At 38.6% G+C, this 20,732-nt stretch overlaps 1 protein-coding gene across 3 annotated transcripts in view; it reads left to right on the forward strand.

Moving 5' to 3' along the window:
• Positions 1 to 20,732, forward strand: part of gulp1b (GULP PTB domain containing engulfment adaptor 1b) — a 66,255-nt gene that overhangs the window by 13,947 nt on the left and 31,576 nt on the right. The window lies entirely within an intron of this gene.

Here is a 20,732-nt window from a genome sequence, read left to right on the forward strand (position 1 = left end):
GATGCAGTTTCCATCAAAATAAAAGATCATGTGCTGATCTCTTTCAAGTATAGAAATTAGTACAAAACTAAATATAAAGTTTTCTTTATTTTTCAGTGCATTTGTTTTACAATATATGGCTATTAGGCTACTGTCATGAGATTAATAGTATAACTATTATTATGTAGTAATATAGACAGACACTGTTACTAAAAGCGGTTTGAATTTTTCTTTGTTATATTTTCACACTGAATATGGGTTGGAGCTTTTAATTTTGAACCCTCAAACTGCACCAGATTGATGAATTTAACATTAAAATGCACAAAATTTTCTAAGGGGGGTCATGCCCCCAAACCCCCCTAGAAAGACTGAGGTCCACCACCACAGTTTTACCAAAATTCCTGTGAGAAACACTGGTATTGCTATGCCAATGCAGCTTATATCTTGTTTTTTGGATGCATCACTGTGTAGTATAGTTCAATTGTATTAATAAATTACAATTTTGTACTTATTTCATCTGTTAACTCTCACTCGTTTATACTCACTCATTACATGGCATTAGTGGTTTTAATGAATAGGAGTTGAACAAAAACATATTCAAGGGCGTGCAAAGATGGGTGGTGTTTATGATCATATGTAGTGGGCCAGTCTGGGCCAAAATGCCAGGGCCGATTTTCTGTCCCAGTCCAGCCCTGTCCTTACCATGAAATTGGTAAAGAAACCTTTGAAACCTTTTTGCAGGACCTTTTTAGTTCAGTAGCCTACATTTGCTTTACAATAAATTCGAACTTCTATAACTATTTGTTGCTTTCACTTCTGCAATAGTCTGCTGAGTGTCTTCTTTAAAACGAGATAAACATTAAACCTTAGGTCTGTATTCTAAAGCATTCATCAAATACATTCATCAAAACTTTTTAGTTCAGATCATTGTTCAAAAAAGAAGGGGTGACAGTTATTAACTAATAATCCAGGTATATTAGCACACACAGAAGCACATACTAGTGTTAGGGGATAATACAGTCAAAGACCCAGAACCAGATATGATGAATGAAGACCCTGAGTCAAGAGTGCAGTCAATTGAAGAAAAGTTTTACTGAAGATAGTTTGTAGTTTCATCAGGCAGAAGTCAGCTTCAAGACTCACAAGGAGTTTGTAGGCCGCCCCGCTTACAGTTACAAAGATCACAGCAATTATACCCTACACCAGGGATAGGCAACTCCGATCCTGGAGGGCCATTGTCCTGCAGAGTTTAGCTTCAAAATTAAACACACCTGAACAAGGCAATCAATGTTTTCAGGATTACTAGATAGATACAGGCAGGTGAGTTTTTATCAGGGCTGAAGCTAAACTCTGCAGGACAGTGGCCCTCCAGGACCGAAGTTGCCTAACCCTGCCCTACACCATGGTCTAAGCTATGTCCTTGCTTCAGGTTGAATGATTCTGATTGGCTAAGAAATAGATAAACATAGTAATTTTCCACACATGGACAGATAGACTGAATTTGAGTCATCGATTATGCGGCTGACACTCGAACACTGAATTTAGGCACGGCGTGACCTTCCAGGTCGCAGATCTGTGTTGCTGGGCGCCAACATGTCGAATAAAACAACTCTCAGTCTATCTCCAATAATGCCACTTGTTCCTTTACCCTGTAACCAAGAATACTAACACACTGACACACAGCTTCTTCAAGGTTGGATTTGGCCAGGTTCTAACTATAAAGTAAAGACTTTAAAGAAATGGTCACTTAAACTATTGGTTCCAATGACCCTTATGTTTCAACACGTTGAAGACTTTTCTCAAACAAAATGAACCGAGCTAAATGAGCAAGCACTGTTCCTGGCATGGGCCAGACCCTTTAAAGATGAACTGAACTGAAAACTTGAGTAAAGGTGATATAACAGATGTATTTTATTTATTCTCATTGGTACAATTATTAAAATATCAGAATTTGTTAAAAGGGATAAAATGGTACGTTGAAAATGTTGTTGTTGTTACACGGGCGCCGCCATGTTGGATTTCAGCATTCCGCTACGTCACTGGCATGGTAAGCTACTCTGTTGCTAACCAACACAAGCAGAGCAGCCATAGCATGTACATAGTCTGAGGCTAGCTGACATGGCTGAGGAAACAGAAACCAACAGGTCTAGGGGGGGTTCATACTGTATTGCCCCTGGCTGTAGTAATGAATTGTATAGGGCTTAGGCAGCTGGGGTTACGATACATTTTCACAGGCTACCTTTGACAAGGAAACCAGGCTTTATAGCGTTCAACAAAACTGAGACTGACACACTCGGCATTCATTGAAATTGAGTCACAAAACCAAGCTAGATACCAAACGATCCAACCTAGGTAAAGGGCTAGCAGCTAAACACGTTGGAAGCACTTTTGTCAAACTCCACAAGCTAGCCACCACTCCGACCATATAAACTGTATAAATAAATCATGACTCCGACGATATCACAGATCGATAATAATGCGTTTACTAGCAGCTAACTAAACCGCAGCAGGTCTGTAAACAGAATCCAATATCCGTCTCTACTCACCCTGATGCTAGCTGCTGTTCATCGTGTCAGTAAACATTGTTGATGCAGGGAGTTCAACTCGCAGAACTAACGTTAGCTGCTAGGTCCATAGTAAGAGGTATCTGTGCAGTAACCCGCCGCGCAGTATTTTGATTTTAACATTTTGCGTGCAGCTAACTTAACAAGCTTGATCAGTGAGGCGATACAGCGCGCGCCGCTGCATTTGCGCGTGCAATTAAAGAGTGTGCGCTACGAGAACAGGATAACGGCTGACAGGACAAGATAATCCATTTTTCTGAGGTGAAAAACTTTATTTCAGCATACACTTATGTCACTGCCTGGTAGTTCCTATTGTGCTGGGTTTTCTGAAGTAGTCATGATTCGCCTCTCATAACATAACATGCTCTAAACACGCACGCAGATTGGAAAAGGAGGAGTGGGGGGCAAGGATCACAAATTTGAACTTTATCGATATATGCAATATGGTCTAATTCCATATCGCATTTCAAAAATAAATGTTCCAGGTTGACCTCTCTGCAACAGATTGATTCCGGTGCACTGTCCATGCTCCGGCAGCGCCCGCACCCACACCAGTCACTTCCCCCCAAACGATCCTGTACTGTAGGTGGAGCCTGAAACTGATCGTCCTCCTTGTGGTGGTAGTCAGGTACTACTGGCCTGTCCCTCACAGGCTCAAACGCGTAACCAAAATGACTCATTTTTGTGTGTATAGGACCTGCAGTTGCAGCTGCCCATATACCTTTGCAGGTCCTACCATTCCAGTGACGTCATCAGAATTGCCAGCGTTCTTATACTAACAAACACAATTTTTGTGTTGCTTTTAAAAAAAGCTATATTGATATTTTTAATAAATTTTTTTAGTGTAATTTACTTTGAATTGTCATAAACAACACGTTATCAATGTTGATTTTTTCAGTTCAGTTCATCTTTCAGTCACCTCTCAGATATTTCATACAGACGTTTAAAGAATACATGAAAAGAACATTTTCGATAATCAAACTGGTAACTTCTATAACAAAGTAAAATCTCATAAGCCTAGAGAAGTCATTCAACTCATTTGATTTTTAGATGGAAAAATATTGATTAATACCTTGATTATAATCACACATTAGATATATATTTAAGTAGTGGATTCCAGTAGTGGATCCACCCCTTCACTAGTCTGTATATTCCAGAGCTTGCTTCCTTTGTTTATGTAACCACTGGTGTCTTTAGTCAATAATGACTTAGAAATATTGTAACCCTCAGTTTTTATTCAACCCCAATCCATTGAACAGCCCACAGGGTGACTTTACAGGTGTTTTGTACTACCTGTGTTGGGAAGAAGGGTCTTATCTTTCCTGTACCAGACCTGCTCTAGAGAGAAAGGGCCATAAATATATCACCACCCTCTGTTTTTCTGCTTCATTCACTATTGCCTATCAAGGCTCCACAGTTAGTTTAATCATGGTATGTAGTTTATTGTCCATATTGATAATCTAAAGTCTACGTATCCTCCGTTTGTTGGGTATGGGCGCTTTGTTCTCACAGAAGCCTGGGTTGTTGTATTTGGTTTTTGTTCACTGCACAGCTTTCTTCTCTTCCCTCTGGGTCTTCTCTGAATTGGAGCCAGAGAGGATCTGGTTTGGATTTTGGACGACATTCTAATTTACTAGTGACGTACTTACCCCACAAACAAACGCTTACCCTTGGTATATCTGTATTAGGCAGCACTAAAGCAGAGGCTTTATTGCAGAGCATATGAAAATAAAAGCTGTTGCTTTTGATGTGAGCTGTGAAGCGCTTGAGCTGGCCTGGTTCATTGTCATAATGTCCTCTCCCCTGCTATATCTATGCCACAGTTGTTTGTGTGTGTGTGCGCATTAGACAGCCCTTTATGTGGCTAGCAAATGCACTGACTTCACAGCCTGCCTTTGTTCTTTAGATGTGCAATTTATGTGGACAAAAAATGCATTATTTCGACAGAATATCTCGCAGACTATTAAGTAACGATGTCCACTCTGAATTATATTAATTATACAGTAACCCTCATTAAATGCAAAATTAAACCAGCATTGTTCATGAAAACATGATTAAAAAGCTACATGATGCATTAAGATCATTTATGAAGCGGTATCCACTTGGCTGTTGGGTTGACATAAATAGGTGCACAAACTAAGATGGATGGATATAATTTTAAACCTATTAGTTTCCACTCCTCCCGCCCCAACCCCCAACCCCTCCAGAAAATGACAACAACAGTTGGCACTGCTCATTTTAAACCCAGAAAATGGCTGCATACTCGCATGTAATCAAGCACACTGAAAATTAATTTTAGTAAATTGCTTCATTCAGTTGATTCATTTGAATGAATTGATAGAAAAAATGGATTAGAAATACTTGTAATTTTGTATTTTTGTTTATATACTAAATGGGATACAATACAAAATAATACAATTTTGTAATGCAATATAAAAGGGGGGCTTGCATGGTCAAAAGTTAATGAATAATTTATTTTTTGGATATTAAAAGGTTTCAATGGACAGGGCACATGTGAATGTAAGAATTTAAGATTAATAAGGCACATGTGAATGTAAGATCAGTAAGATGTTAGACTAATTTCTGTTGATCTGTTTTCACTAGATTTGAATGACAGCACTTCTCATTCTTTACAACTTTGGGAACAGTGGCAAATAGAATAGCCAGTATAAGAATGACACAAGTATCCTTGAAATTACTGCATATCTGCACAAATATGTGGCTATACTGCATATCTGCACAAATATGTGGCTAAATTATCACTTTCACTTCTTTATGCCAAAAATGATTTGTGAGCAACTTTTTGAGTCATAATTGGAAGAAAGGTTTCTCATTCAAAAACTCTTTGATACGCTGCAAAAAAAATGTTTTACTGGCAAAATGATTTCAAACATACACAAACATCATTAGTGTTTTTTTCTTATAAAACACAAAAGAGTAGCTTGAGTTTTTAAGCTACTTAACATTGCAATTACTCTTTCCTTGACAAGCTATGACTAGAAATGAGCCATAATATCTGAATTTAAGCTCATAGGTTTAGGTGATCGACTCATTATCAACACATAAATAAAAGCTGAACACAGACATGTACTGTACATTGTGTTGGTTATTTACATAAATGAGATGATGTGCCGGGTATTTGGATGGCCTTTGTTCCAGACCACATTTTATCTGCTGGCTGATATTATTTTAGGAGCCTTTCATTATTTATGATGCTAAATTATAAATTGTTGCCCTTTGCTTTTTTGACGTAATGATGGTATTGTTGCCAAGGGGATGGCAGCATGCACAGAGACATTTATTGCTGTTTTTGTTTGTTTCTTGTCCTGTGTCACATTCTAGCATGGCATGTTTTAACAGTTCTTGGGGAGAACAAACATGCTCATTACAATGAGTTTGTTTCCCTGTTTCTGCCCTTCAACTCATCAAATTGTGCATTGAATACAACCGACTAAAAATACAAACCAACAAAAAACCCACTCTCTGTGCCTTGTTACAGAATGAGAAATACATAGTTAAGGGCATACCAGGATTAGATGAATATTTATGATACAGTATATTGACAGGTTTTTTTTTTTTTTTTTTTGGCTAGTAAAATTTAAGCAACATTTTGTATAAAAGCATCAGTAGAAAAAAAGATGTTAGAATTTCATTAATTTCTGTGAATCAGTTTAAACTGTCAGTTTTATGTATCGATTCAACCTGGGAAGCTCTTACTACAGAGTTAGGCAGTCATTATTTCGCATTAAAGGGATAGCTTGCCCAAAAATGAAAATTCTATCATTATGCACTCACCATCATGTTGTTTCAAACTTGTATGACTTTCTTTCTTTTGTGGAACATAAAATAAGATATTCTGAATAATGTCTGTTTTGAAATGTCTTTTTTCTTTGTCCATACAGTCAATGATAAAAAAAAAAAAAAAACTTTTGGTTATGGACATTATTCAAAACATCTTCTTTTTGTTTCGCAGAAAAAATAAAGTCATACAGGTTTTGAACAACAAGTTTACATGAGTGAATAAATGACAGAATTTTCATTTTGGGCTGAACTCTCTCTTTAAGTCTTATATCTTTTAGTCATATCACCTAGCCTTAGCGCACACTCATTTGCAGGGACAATGTATCTTAAGGGATTATATGCTCTGTTTAGTGTTCCGCTCCAAAAATGCAGCTTTGTGGGCTCTACCACGTTTTTATTTTATTTTTGAAAAACAAAAAAATCATATATGCACCTCGAAATCTAGTTGATTTTATAAAAAAAATAAAAAATCTTGTGGTGAGAGAAATGAAGGTTGGTTCAGAATATCAACAATGCTGAAAATGAGTTTATGTGCATGTAAATGGATTTTCATAAGACTGCTGTTGAAAGCAGCTTGGACATGCTCTGTTATTGATTACCTCCCTTGGTAAAGAGATAATATTACACCAGTATAATAAGCACTATTCAGAATGGAACTGTTTCTCAGGGAAAATGTAAAAAAATATTTGCATGCCTCCTTCATTATAAAACTTCACTGGGGTCGAGGCAATAACACACACACAGTATAGCTAAATATGGTTGTAAATATTCTTGTTGTTACATACTGTAGTTGTTTTGCCATTGTGTTCAGCATGTTAGTTCTGCCCTTTTGACCTAGGTTTCCCCAGTCTGTTTAATTAGTCATTTCATTCACCTGTCATCCATTAATTATATCATTAGTTCCCTTTGTTTGTCACGTGTATCCCCTTTGTTCTCACATATTCTCGGTTCGTCCTCTTTTGAGATAGTGTTTATTCTTTGTTGTTCTCTAAGTTTACTATTAAATATTACTCCAGTTAAATCTCCTTCATTGTACTCTTTGTTAACTCAACCATTCCGTAAAACTCTTGTAAGTGTTTAATCATTTTAAACAACAATTTTATAGTGCTTTAATACAATTTTGGATGGTAATACAAAGAATGTCTAAACTAGTTATTGGTCAATATGAAGTCTGATACACCCCTTGTTTACTTGCAGTAAATGTTTGTTTCCCTTAGAGAACATCAATGGGTCTCATTATTTGATGTTCCTTTGCTAAATAAAAACCAGCATTTATTCCTTTGGCTGGATTGTTTAACTCAATCAAATTGTACAGGACCACCTGAACATCAGATTCATTCAGTTTGCTTTTGCCTTCTCCTGTTGCCTCTTGCTCATTCAAATGTACTTGACGAAAAACAAGCCAAATGAATGAAATTGCTTTAATCTGTCCTTGAGCTGCTTTACTGCTGCTCATAGAGGAGAGAAAATGGCCCCTCAGAAATCAATGCCTGACAGTAAAATATGGGCATATTTTAAGTGACTGGAGAAGTTGCAGCATTTCACCAGGGAAAGTCCTTATCATGCAGAAACAGCCATGACGATGAGAGGAAAATTATAAAAATGGATTTAACGCATGCTCAAAGTCACCTGCTAAGATTTATGAACCTACTTCATTATTCCAGGGTGCTTTGTCTTGTCAAGTGTAGGCACTGCCCATGAGACCTTAGCAACGCTGGCGCGACTCTTGGTGTGTGTTCGATTATACACTTGGACCTAAGAAACATGCCAGTATAGCTCATTGATACACTGTTGATCCACTGTCCTACTGAACGATACACTAGGACTACAGTAAAATGTCAATATGAGCCACGTTAGCTGTACACCTCTCCTTCATATAACACAAAGCCTTGATATTCTGCATGCCAAGTCCAAAAGGCAAATTTGTCTATTGTATGGAAGTGCAACACAAACAACACCTAAAGGGACAGATTGCATCCTGAAAAGTCTTTGTCTGTACTGATTTTGGATGTTTTCTGTATTTCTGCCAATACAGCAAGACATCGTGCTGCATATTCAATGCTGAATTATCCCATCTACTGATTTACACCCTAATTGGCTTTCTTAATAGTCCTTATAATGAGATTATATGCTTCACGGAGCAGCACATCCCTTTTGGTCTCCATATCTGTAATGTAAAACTCCTTTTCTGGATTAATAGTTTGGTAGCAGAAACTGAATGTTGGAGCCATCCATATCACACAGATGGTTATTGACTTGTTTTTACTTTCCCAGGCAAACAATTAGTGAATTGTGCTTGTCTTTTTCTATGAAATAGGTAATTTAGGACACCAGGTTTGGAGAAAAGTATTGAAACTTATTCATACATTAAACTATTTGCAGTGTCTAGACACTTTCCATCCTGGTCTAACATTTCACACTTATATGAAATGATGAAAATAAAAATATTGGTTAACAGCAGATAAATATGGGCTATAAAATGGGATGTAAAAACACTAACGTGAAAACATGAATTCATTATGATTCTACAAATATACAACGTAAAATGTATGTACCGGTTCCTAAAGCAAAACTTTGGCGAATCATTTCAGTGCTCAATACTTACCATAACGTCTTGAAACTTGATGAATATTTTGATGAACTTCTCTTGGGAATGATGTTTGTTTTGTCTTTCTACCAACGTTCTTTGTCAGGCACATGTTGCACATGCATATACAGTTCCCTTTCGAAAGGGAACTCGCACTGTGTCGATGACGCTATGGGGAACGCCCTCCACGTGAACCGGTGTCTGAAAAGCTATCCAATCACAGCAACTGATATTGACCGGCGGCAGCCTATGACGTCACTACTTGTGCGACCCGTAAGTATAAAAGGGGCGCCTAGAAAACATGTCATCCTCTTTTCGTCTTCAGGGACTGTTTTGTTTGTAAGCTTCAACCTGAAAACTTCAAAAGGTAATCATGGCTTGTGAAAAATGCTTCAGGAAGTGTGTGGATCCGTGTCTAAGATATTGACACTTGATGGCACACACAACTTGTGCGTTTACTGTTTGGGCTCAGAGCAAGCACGATCAGTTCTTGAGGGAACTGCTTGTGCCAACTGTGAGTTTTTTCCCTTGAGAGAACTTTGCTCTCGTCTCGCCCTCTTCTCGAGGGAAGAGGGACAGACATCTGTGGCAGGCGATTCAGGTCCCACTCGTGCTGAAGCAGAGCAGAGACTAGAATCGTGGGGTTTCAGAGGGAGCTCGCCGAGGAGTTTGAGAGAGTTGTTTATCTCTCACGCCCTTCGGAGGCTCGCGAGAGTGAGCTGCAGGATGAGGATGTGTTGTCACTAACATCCTCTGATCTGACAGCGAGTGCTCTGCTGGTAGTCCAAGAAAGCAGGAGATGGCTGATGAGGGTGAAGAGGATTTACAGCCCGAACCCTCACAGCCACCCTGCCCCGCGTTTGATGAGTTGTGAGTGTTATGGAATGTGCTCAGTTAGGCTTTGCTGCCGTAGGAACGCGTGAGGGAAGAGACAACTCGTGGCAGACTTTACGAATGGTTTCTTTCCAGCCATAACACTCCAACTCCTGTGAGCCTTCCATTCCTGCCCGATCTATACAGTGAGATAGGGATAGGCATCTGTGGTTGAAGTTCGATGACATTGGGGAGAAAGAAAGCTTTTCTTCTCGATGTATCAGTGTCGCATTCTGAACTTTTCGGTACCTCTGTCGAGACGGTGATGAGACAGTTCAGAGAGGCGAAGTCACGCTCGGCTGCATTAAATCTTGCATAACACTGCGGTCCGAATCTGCACACTTCCTACACCCCAGGCACTTCTTGCATCAGCCCTGAGGCTGGACCTGTGATGAGTGATTCCTTCAATTTGGAACCCTTCTGTAGGTCTGGCGTCGGGTTTGGTAGTAAGTACGCTCTTTCGAGCTCTTTATAGTGATAGGCCTCCATTTTGTGAATGTCGTTTAATGCCTGGTTCAGATTACACAATTTTTTTGTCTGTTACGATAGTCACTGTGTCAGATTACACGATTTTGACTCCTAAAAATCTTGTCATGTCGTGGACAAGAAACATGTCAGACTACATGTTGCTTTACGACCAGTCATCACGAGCCGTCTCACACACACATTCACTCGCACATATGCTACACGCACTCACTCACATACACGCACTCACACACACTCACGCTCTCACACACACACTCACGCTTTCACTCGCTCACTCTCACTTGCGCGCACACACACACACACACACACACACTCTCTCTCTCTCGTGCACACACACACAATCACACGCGCACACACACACAATCACAGACACACACACTCGCTCACTCACTCACTCGCGCGCACACACACACACACACACACACACACTCTCACTCACTCTCGCTCACTCACTCACTGGCGCGCACACACACACACACTCTCGCGCACACACACACAATCACACACACACACACACGCTCACTCACTCACTCACTCGCGCACACTCACTCTCGCTCACATACTCACTCACTCTTGACGTGATGTCGTGAAGCATCGCAGACGCGACGTAGGTTGTCGCCCACTATGACACACTAAACGAGATGAAACGATCGAATCTTGCGTCCCGACGCCCGTTGTCGTTTACGAATCCCCACGACACCCTACGTCAAACGGATCATGCCAGAATCGGGCTAAAATCGTGTAATCTGAACCAGGCATAAGGCCATCGCTCTATGGGCAGCAGCCAGCAGGTTGAGCTTTGTAGGTCTCCTCCCTTCACGAGAGTTTGAACAGTAGACCTCGGTTCCCTGTTAGAAAGTATTAAGGGGTGTGTTAGGTAGGGTTTTTATAGGAGTAGAAATAGGGCCCTGAAGTTCCCATATATAGGTAGGCTAAGCATACCCTTCCTATAGGCCTCCTCTGATTTAGAGTCGTCAGGCTTATATAGTGGGTAGTGCCAATCTGTGGTAGTGAACAGGTTGGCCGTATTATACGAAAAAAATTCTAGTCAGGCCACCGTTCATCCGAGCTTCAAACAGACGTTTCTGCGTGAGATGGCTTCCTCCCTATCGAGAGTTTTCTACTGAGGCCACCGCTCTGTCAAGCTCCAGATAACACTACAAAATCAAGCGTTGGCCCTCATCAGACCACCTTGATAGCCACCTTATACTAGAGTAGTAGTTCTCCTCTCACTTTAGAGAGTCTTTTTGAGATTATTGCTCTGAACTTCAGACATATAATATTTGTGTGTCGGCCCTCGTGGGCCTGCCTTGATATCTGGCTTAGGTTTAGTATCTAGGATTTTTGGTGGCGGTCTGCTAACTGTACGTTCACACCGCCGCCGACTTGAGCTTCCAAAGTTACCGGAAGTCATTCATTTTCAATGGAAGCTGGCTTCTCTCAGCTGCAAGGAGCATAAAATCCATCGGCGTCGCGTTTTGGGCATTTTGAGCATTTTGAGCGTCAATCTGAAAGTCGAAACTTTATGGTAATGAGCTATGACGCGGTTCAGCGGCAAGCAGCGGCAAAAGCCAGCAACCAATCGGAATAAAGACGTCCTTCACGCTGGCTGATTCCGGAGAAACATACGATGTAAACTTTCGTTCCTACCAAAACATTAGTTCCGAGAAAACGGAGGAGAAGCTGATCATCGCCATTGGATCCGATCATTATCGGATTAATTGCACAGTTTAATCATCATAGAGTAAAAGTTTATCATTTGCATGAGTTTGCACACAGGCTACTCTGGTCCAGAGACACGACAGCACAGAGCGGATCATATGCAAGAGTCGGCGCAGACCACAAAACTAATCAGACGCATTTCTGCACAGAATGCTAGATTTTAAAGCGAAATGGAGGATGAGGAGAAACGGTTAGAGATTAGGAGGAAACTGCGGCTTTACCGAGCTCAACGGCTCTGGCAGAGCTGTGATATAAATGAAATACTATTTTTGCTATTTGCTATTTTAAAAAGGGTGAGGAGCTGTTCGAAATGTCCTGCCCTGTCTTCCTGTTTCAGTGGAATTTATGTCACCACATTGAATAATATTGCGTGTTTCAAGGCACTTTGGTGGGCCTTTAAAAAAAGCCTGGTGCAGACTCCAAAATATGGATTTAAAAGGGATGTGAGAGCCTGCATAGATTTTTGCACGTCTGTCTGCTGTGTGAAAAAATTTCTTGAGTGATGACCTGACCTTCATCTAGGTACTCTGGACGACCCCATACTTATTTTAGTACTGGTTCTCTAGAAGCCTACAGTGTATCTGTCACTGTAAGAATAGATGCGTGACTGATTGATAGCAATGTCCTTTTTTGCTTAATAGAGCTGCAGGTCATGCATTTTTGAGGCAATGCAGGTGAAATAGCTTGTCCTCTGTCTTAAAGCAGAAACCTGCAGTGATAAATGATAGTGTTTTAGCTTTATATATGAAGGTTATTCATATACTCATATCTGATCATTTTCTTGTCAAAATAATTTATCTTTGACTTTGCTCAACCTGTACTCCTGAAAGTAGCCTACGGGCAGAGTCAGAGTAGTTGTCATATACTGGCTGGCTATATAAAGCTATAATAAGATGATACATTCACTTTATATAGAATTTTCAGGGACATCTAAAGAAAACAAGAAAACCAAACAATAAAATAACAATAACAATAGACATGCTAAAGCGAGGGTTCTCAACTCTGGCCCTCGAGGTCCACTTTCCTGCAGCATTTAGCTCCAACCTTGATCAAACTCAACTTACTGTAACTTTCTATTAATCCCGAAGACCTTGATTAGCTTGTTCACTTGTGTTTAATTAGGGTGGGAGCAAAACTCTGCAGGAAAGTGGACCTCGAGGGCCAGAGTTAAGAACCTCTGTGCTAAAGACTCAGCATATCAATGGAAGTCAGAGTGAGCAGCATGTGTACAATCCATCAGTTAAACAGAATGTATATGATTGGGGAAATGTTCATTTATCACTGGGACAAAGAAGAGCCAGCAAAACTAAACCAAAGCTTACCTTTAAGACAGAACTATACTTTTATTCATCACACATAAGGGTACCGGGTAGTTCTAGGAACTTAGTTCTACAAACTAGCCACCAGGGTGGTTCCCTGAGAACTAATGGTTCCCTTAGGAAAATTTCCTGGTTGCATTCGCAACGCCAGTAAGAACTTTGAAGTGACGAAGTGAACTTACTCTTATTTTGACGGTGTGGCGGACCTTTATTCTGACAGTGCTAAGAACGCCAGCCAGAGCCTGAGCACACAGTGCTCGCATTCTCTGTGTTCATTAGTTTACGATATGTTTACTAGTTTCAGTTTATTTATTTCACACGTCATAATTTTAAAGACAAATACAAAATTACAGTAGTTAGTTATAGGATGGTTATTGTGTGAAAAAATGTCTAACAGTCCTGTCTAATATGATATTAGATATAACTTTTATACATAGAAAGTAGACAGTATATGAAAAGGTATTAGCGTATGTCGTGTGGTTGATGTCCAGTGTTGCTAGCAGAGCAGAAATACATAATCCAAAGCATGATGGTACCCTCAAAATTGTGTTGGATTTTCTCCTTAGCGTAAAGTTTAAGAGGCCAATCTATAGTTAGTTTCTGGAGTAAATATTTATGCTATAATCTGTGTGTTTACACAGCTTTTTAAAAAATGTCGAGTGCTGATGTTTCGAGTGTGTTTGACCAATCAGCGTACACTAACATCACTGGTAGTTCCTATAGACCCTACTCTGAAGTAGTAGCTAAATGAGTTCCTCCAAAAGAAGTTCCTAGAACTAAAATCATTCCTAGTTCCTGCTGTGTGAACACTCCAAAAAGGGGTACTTCCGCCAATAGTTCTAGGAACTATGAAAAGGTTCCTCCGGTGCGAAAGCCCCTAGGTAGAGTTTGAGGGCTGCCCGGGGTGCTGCAAGGTAATAGTGATTTAGCTTATGTCATATATAGCCTATATAAGCTATCATCCATTTACAAGCATGCCATCCCTGCAGAGATTACGAATAAGGAGCATATAATCGGTGAAAAGATTGAACAAGTGCACCCCATTAAAACTTCATGAAGATTCAGGACTTCAGGCTCTCCCGGTCAAAATCTGATTCCTGTCACGGTTATTGGCATGTGTGTGTCTGTGTGCAAACCATTTCACTTAGGTCCTTGGGAATCACTACACTTATTTCCAGACCAATTTATAATCTGCAGCTAAATGTGATTTGATGTGTATCCTGAAATAGAATATGATTGGAATGAGATTGCTTCCTATGCTCCCTGCTACCCATCTCTACAGCATTTCACGCCTCAACTTTAAATGACTTTGTCAAGAGTGTTTTTCAATTTCAGACCACTGAGCCGTTTTTGCAAAAGGAATATAATTGAGCCCATTATTTTACATTTGTCAGATCTCTGCGTGTATTTAAATACATAAAATCAACTTCAAACCTTATCCTTTACTGATAACACATTTCAAATTTGTCAAAAACTAGTGCAACACTTGGCTGAGACACTCGTATAACGTCGGAAGCAAAAATACACTTTAATGGACTTGAATTGTGGTAAGGTCTTGTCAAGAATGCTAATGTGCTTAATTAACTGAATAAAATTATTTTTCCTGAATTCTTTAAAATACCTCCTTTGTTAGCCTGTCACACCTAATAAAATACTGTGGTGAATGGGCTGAACAATCTGTAATGGTAAGGATCATTGGATCATCAACTAATTTTTACTAGAATTTGTACAGAAACAACAGATTCTTCAACTTTAAGAAAAAACAGGCATATTAATAATGTGACATTACTAATTACATACATTTTCTTGGTTATGTTGTGTGCACAAGCTGTGAAGTGCCCTAAAAAGTATATGAGTTCTTATGTATGTTACCATGTCATTACATCAGCTAGCAAAGTATTAAAAGCAATTATTTGAAAGAAAGTTTTTGTTAAAGGAAAAATAGCTGTAATTTTGTTTTGTTTTTATTCAGTACATTTAATGTAATCCATAAGAAAGAAATATCACAAAGTTGATTTATATTTTTGAAGTGTTTTTTTAAATCACATCTGCTAGAGTTTCAGATCTCAACAGATCTAATAAAATCAAAAGTGAGAGATTTCATTTGAATAGTTTGAGTTTGAGATTGAATTGGATAAGATTGAATTGAATGATGTATCATCAAATTTTTCCAAGAAGAAATTATATTATGCTCTCACTGCATGTCAAAAATAGCCTTGTGTGTTTTTTGTTTTATTTCTCATTAGCCTTGACATCATTCATAATGACTGAGAAGTGCTATAACTAAGTCCTACCTGTTGCATTTTTTGGTGTAAACTCAAAAAATAGATACCCAATAGGCTGTTGATTAATTCAGTGAACACTGCAGTTTATTAAGTTCCCAGTTTATTTAGGGACCTGAAACCTTTCCTCCACTGACATCTATTAAAGTCGACATGAAATCAAAATTGACCCTATTGACTTTGTTGAGATGGAGAGGAGGAGCGCTAAAGTAAAACCCTGCCCTCTGTTCAATATTCCGTTTCACTTGGAAATACGTCACAACACTGGAGAAAAGTCGCTTGCAACTTCTGGTTCACGGGGACTTTAAGGCTCTGCCTGAAGACCTTGATTAGCTGATTCAGGTGTGTTTAAATAGGGCTGGAGCCCTATGAAATGTATATGAGATGTATATATTTAAAATTTTACATATAAAATGTATGTAAAATAGCCTATAAAATTTGTTCTGAAGGGTTTTCTCCATAGACATAAACTAACTAAATAATTTGGACCATGTGAAATGCGGAGCAACTGTTATTGGAGTTTCTCCTTTTAACAACATGTGTTGCCTTTAAACTTCTGCACTTGGAAAGGTCATCGTGCATCACATCCTTTCTGCCTCGTGTCAATGTTGTGAGATTATATGTGCCATTTTAAGACATAGGCTGTCATGCTCAGGCAAGAGTAATAAATCCTTGTGTCTCATTAAACTAATCCTTCCTGAAATGCACGAGTGGCATTTTTAATGTATCATTTCATGCATATTTTTAACATTGCTTTTCCCTCTCTTTTTTTTTTCTAAGTTCATACTTTTTTTCACATTCACCCTGAATGGAAGATTGTCAGAGCTGAAAGATTAAGCAGCTCTTCAAGCAGGAATACTCAGGCTTAGCAACTTTTCTGAACGCAGACTGTCAAATTGGCGTTCTGTCTTCTGCACATTCTATTTCCGATATTTTCTTATTCTTCCATTTTCTTCTCTGAGGACGATTCTTGATTGACAGCTGAAGTGCTAGCACAATATGAAGTATTTCGAGCTAAGGGTCTTTTGCGCTGCAGTTCAGACAGAGCAAAGCTTTGACTCAGATAAAAGGCAGAGATGTGTTTCACTGTTGTTCAGGGCTTCATAGAAGCCACTTGACTCCTGCTCCTGTCATTGGCTGCGTTTACACTGGCACAAAAAAAATCAGATTTTTTTTTTATTCACATCTGACACAGATCGGAATTTGTTGCACACGCGTCATCACAAAAATCCACACGATCACATCTTTTCTGAGCCAAATGTGTTTTTAAATTAGATACATATCAATATCTGGACATCTGACCTACATCTAAACACATATATCTGATTCCCCTTGGAATTCCAAACCACTGCAAGGCTAGGGTGACAAGTTTGCCCACAAAGATAGTTTTTTTTAATGTCGAATTATGAAGCAGATGTGCCTGTATATGCTTTTTTTATTGAGGTAGAAACTTTATATATTGGCAAGAGACACACAGAATAATTCAGGTGCATAGAAATTTGTATAAATATTGTATAAATAAAACAGCTTTGCTAGTGAAAGCATAATGTTTCTCAGCAACAAGGTGCTAAGTTTGTGGTTTTGTAATAAAACTCCCAGCTTCACTATTACACGGAGACACTGTAGTCACAGGTATTCACACTCACAATCTCTCTCTCTCCCTCTCTCTCTTTCTCGTTAATTCATTTTAATTAATTAAAAAACATCTAATTACTGTACCACTTTATTTCACTTTAGAATTCTAAACAGGTGGGACAAAAAAATCTGATATGTTCAAAAGATCAGATTAAGACTTGCATTGCAAAAATGGAACAGCACCATTAGAATGATCTGGAAGCTTTGCATCAAATCAAATCAACTGAAATTCAGAAAGCTTTCAGTAGAGATGACATTGCTTAAACACTGCAAAGACAGCAAGCAAATCAGTCAATCACAGCAGCCTTAACCCTAGAAAGCCTTATGTATCATATTTGATAAGCAAATTTCCAAGGCCTCTAAATTTGCCTTCTGTTGATTGTTAGTTTATAATTTTTTACAAAGTAAAAGGTCTTTTAGCATAATTGCAAAAAAACTCGCTGTAAAATTGTTACAGATTTTTATAAAGTAAACATAAGAATAACTTTTAAATTGATTGTAATATTTCAAGAACCTTGAACACTTACTGAACGTAAGAAAAGGTTCCGTTTTCAGGTTATCTATACATAATTTTTATTTAGAAAAATCATGTTAAAATATCAATACATTGGTACGATACATTTATTTGTACATCTCTCAATCATTATATGTTTTGCCCCCACTATAAAAACTACAGCGCTTTGATCATAAAACTAGACATATTATGGGGATATATAGATTAACAACGATATTTATATGCTTAGTTTGCAATCACGCCAGGCTCTCTCTCACTTAGGGTATGTTTATACGACAACGATGTACTAAAAACAGACGACAACATTATCAAAACGATCCCCGTTTACACTGATCTGCGAAAATGACTAAAAAGGCTGTATTATGCATGCCACACCAGTAGTTGGCGATGTCACTTTGTCAAGAAACACCACGCAAACACGTAATACGCATGCGTGAACGTAAAAAACATGCGCATGACGTCACTGTTTTCACAAATTCACGTTTTTGTAGTTTACACAGAGACGGTAAAAGCCTCTTTTCAAAACCTTGCACTTTGAAATCCATTTTCAAAAGCTTGCATTTTCAGGCCCCAAAAAAGACGCATAAAAAGTTTTCAGTTGAAAACAGTGCCGTGTAAACATACCCTTACGTGGAGTATTGACCATGCGCACCTGACACTCATCTGCCCTTATCACAAGCACCATAAGTAGCACACACACACACTCGGTCTTTGTCTGGCCTTGTCTGATGCTACAGACTCACTTGCCTCACTACTTAACGGCTAGAATTTCCTGTGAGACTCTACCAACGTTGTTACCTCGATCCAGTCATCTAAGTCGTTATCTATAGTCATCCCACGTCTCCTCTTGTGTGTGTGTGCTCTGCAAACCTGTTAGACAAGCTCAACAAGCTCAAACTCTCATTAATCTTTTTATTGATCATCTTACCTGTTAGCTGACTGTGTTCCTGCCGCTTCACTAATAAACTCACCTGTTTGAATTGATCCGTCTCTCTACCGTCATTGTAGATCTGTACGTGATAGTTATATATAAAGTTATAAAAATATCAGTAATTTACATTACAAGCTAGTTGATCTTACTTTTTGGTCATATAAATTACAGCAACTGCACCAATTTGCATAATTTTGCTCCGTTTCTTTGTGTGTGAACTCCAAATTCTTCTATATGAGCCAATCAAATGTGATACTAAAATATGACAATTTAAAAAAAAAAATCAGACTGTTATTTCATATGGCAGGCTTTACAGGGTTAAAAGAATAAGACAATGTGTATTGCATGGCAACAAGGTGAGATGTGTGTTTGCAGTACGTCAATTGCGTGGTGTCTCTGAGGTGTGTTTGTTCTATTGCAAAAGGATCGGCCCTTAGGAATTTACTTTTTGATATTGAGTGTGTTTGGTTCAGCGTTTTTGACATCCTCAGCCTCCAACGTTTCTTTGAGGCTTTGATCTTGTGTATTTCTATGTCATCTCACTCATCGACTCAACATCAACCAAACACTTCACAGCAAAAGTAGGAATTGATACCACCTATATGACTAAGGGTGGCTATATTCTGAATCACAGAAATCCTTTTTGAGCAAACTCTGCCAGGATGCTTTTAAACAGATGTAAAATATTTTTAGTCACTTTGCACAGGATTGTCATTCAGCACTCAAAGTGTAAGTGACATTACCACTCTAACTGGCGACCTACCTCTGATTGAATCCACAACCTCCTCAGGGCATAGATCTGCACTAAGGGAACGTTCCCTGTTCACACAAATCTGTGAAAACAATAAAAAATGCTGTATTATGCAGGCCAGTAGTTGGCGATGTCACTTTGTAGAGAAACACTAAGCACATATAGACTGTAATATGCACATAATATGTACTTGCCATATGTTTTTTATGTACTTGCCATAGTGTAAACATAAACTACAAGCTTGCAGATAAGTGTTGAAAGTTGAAAAGTTGAAGTTTGGTGAACTTTGACTTGTGAATTTATATGACGACCAATAGTGCATTTAAAGTAAACATCACAGACCTCTTGGCTGAATTCAAAGAATACAAACTGATTGTTGATGGTATAATTTTACAAAGAATTTATTATTTTTTAATTATTATTTGTGTCATATTAAAGGTGCATTGCGCAAGTCTCTGAGTTTTTGCAGAACTATGCCCCCTCTGGCGACAAGCGAAACTGCAACACTGCAACTGAACGCGCATGACGTCACGCCCAGTCTCAAATTCCGACCCGAATCCCTCTTATTTATTTTACTGTACAGGATTATAGAGGCAATCGCAGTGATCAGAGAAGGGCTCATTCAGCCCATCAGGCAATTGTTTAAGCATGTATGGGTTAGAAAAACGGGTATTTTTAACATGAAATTTTGCGCAGTGCACCTTTAAGGCCAATACACACTGCAATAATAGACGCTGACCAAATTGCAGACATTTTGTAAGGTTTTGTCTGATCAGTGTGTTACCCGCCGCCATCTGTCGCATTGGTCAACGTTCATATGTGTGGTTGTGTAATGTCTGAGAAGTGACGTACTATAATCTGGTGATTGTCCACGTTGTTCACCCTCTGTTGGTTCAGTGTGTGTTGGTCTTTATTTCTTCTAAAAAAGAAGCATGACTTGACATCCAGGTTTGTTGCAATGTCCAATGAAATTCAAATCCAAAATCTAGTGACCATGACTTAAATTTTAATTTTATTTCCTCTTTTGTTCTTTAAATGTAGTCAATATTCCATTGTCACATTATTTTAGTAAATTTTACTTTGACTTAAACAACAAATTTATACTAAATATTTGTGTTCCCCTGTACATTCTTCATTGTCTGTGCAGATGTAAATTGTAATATTTCTGTTTGAGATATTATATAAATAAAACAGGACAAATGCTGTTTTAAATGCAAAGGGTGGTCAGACCAAATATTTATTTGATTTAGTTTATTGCAGTTTATTGATAAATAAAATCAGTAATACA

The sequence above is a fragment of the Scardinius erythrophthalmus genome (assembly GCF_964197995.2).
Source record: "Scardinius erythrophthalmus genome assembly, chromosome: 12".
Classification (NCBI taxonomy): Eukaryota; Metazoa; Chordata; class Actinopteri; order Cypriniformes; family Leuciscidae; genus Scardinius; species Scardinius erythrophthalmus.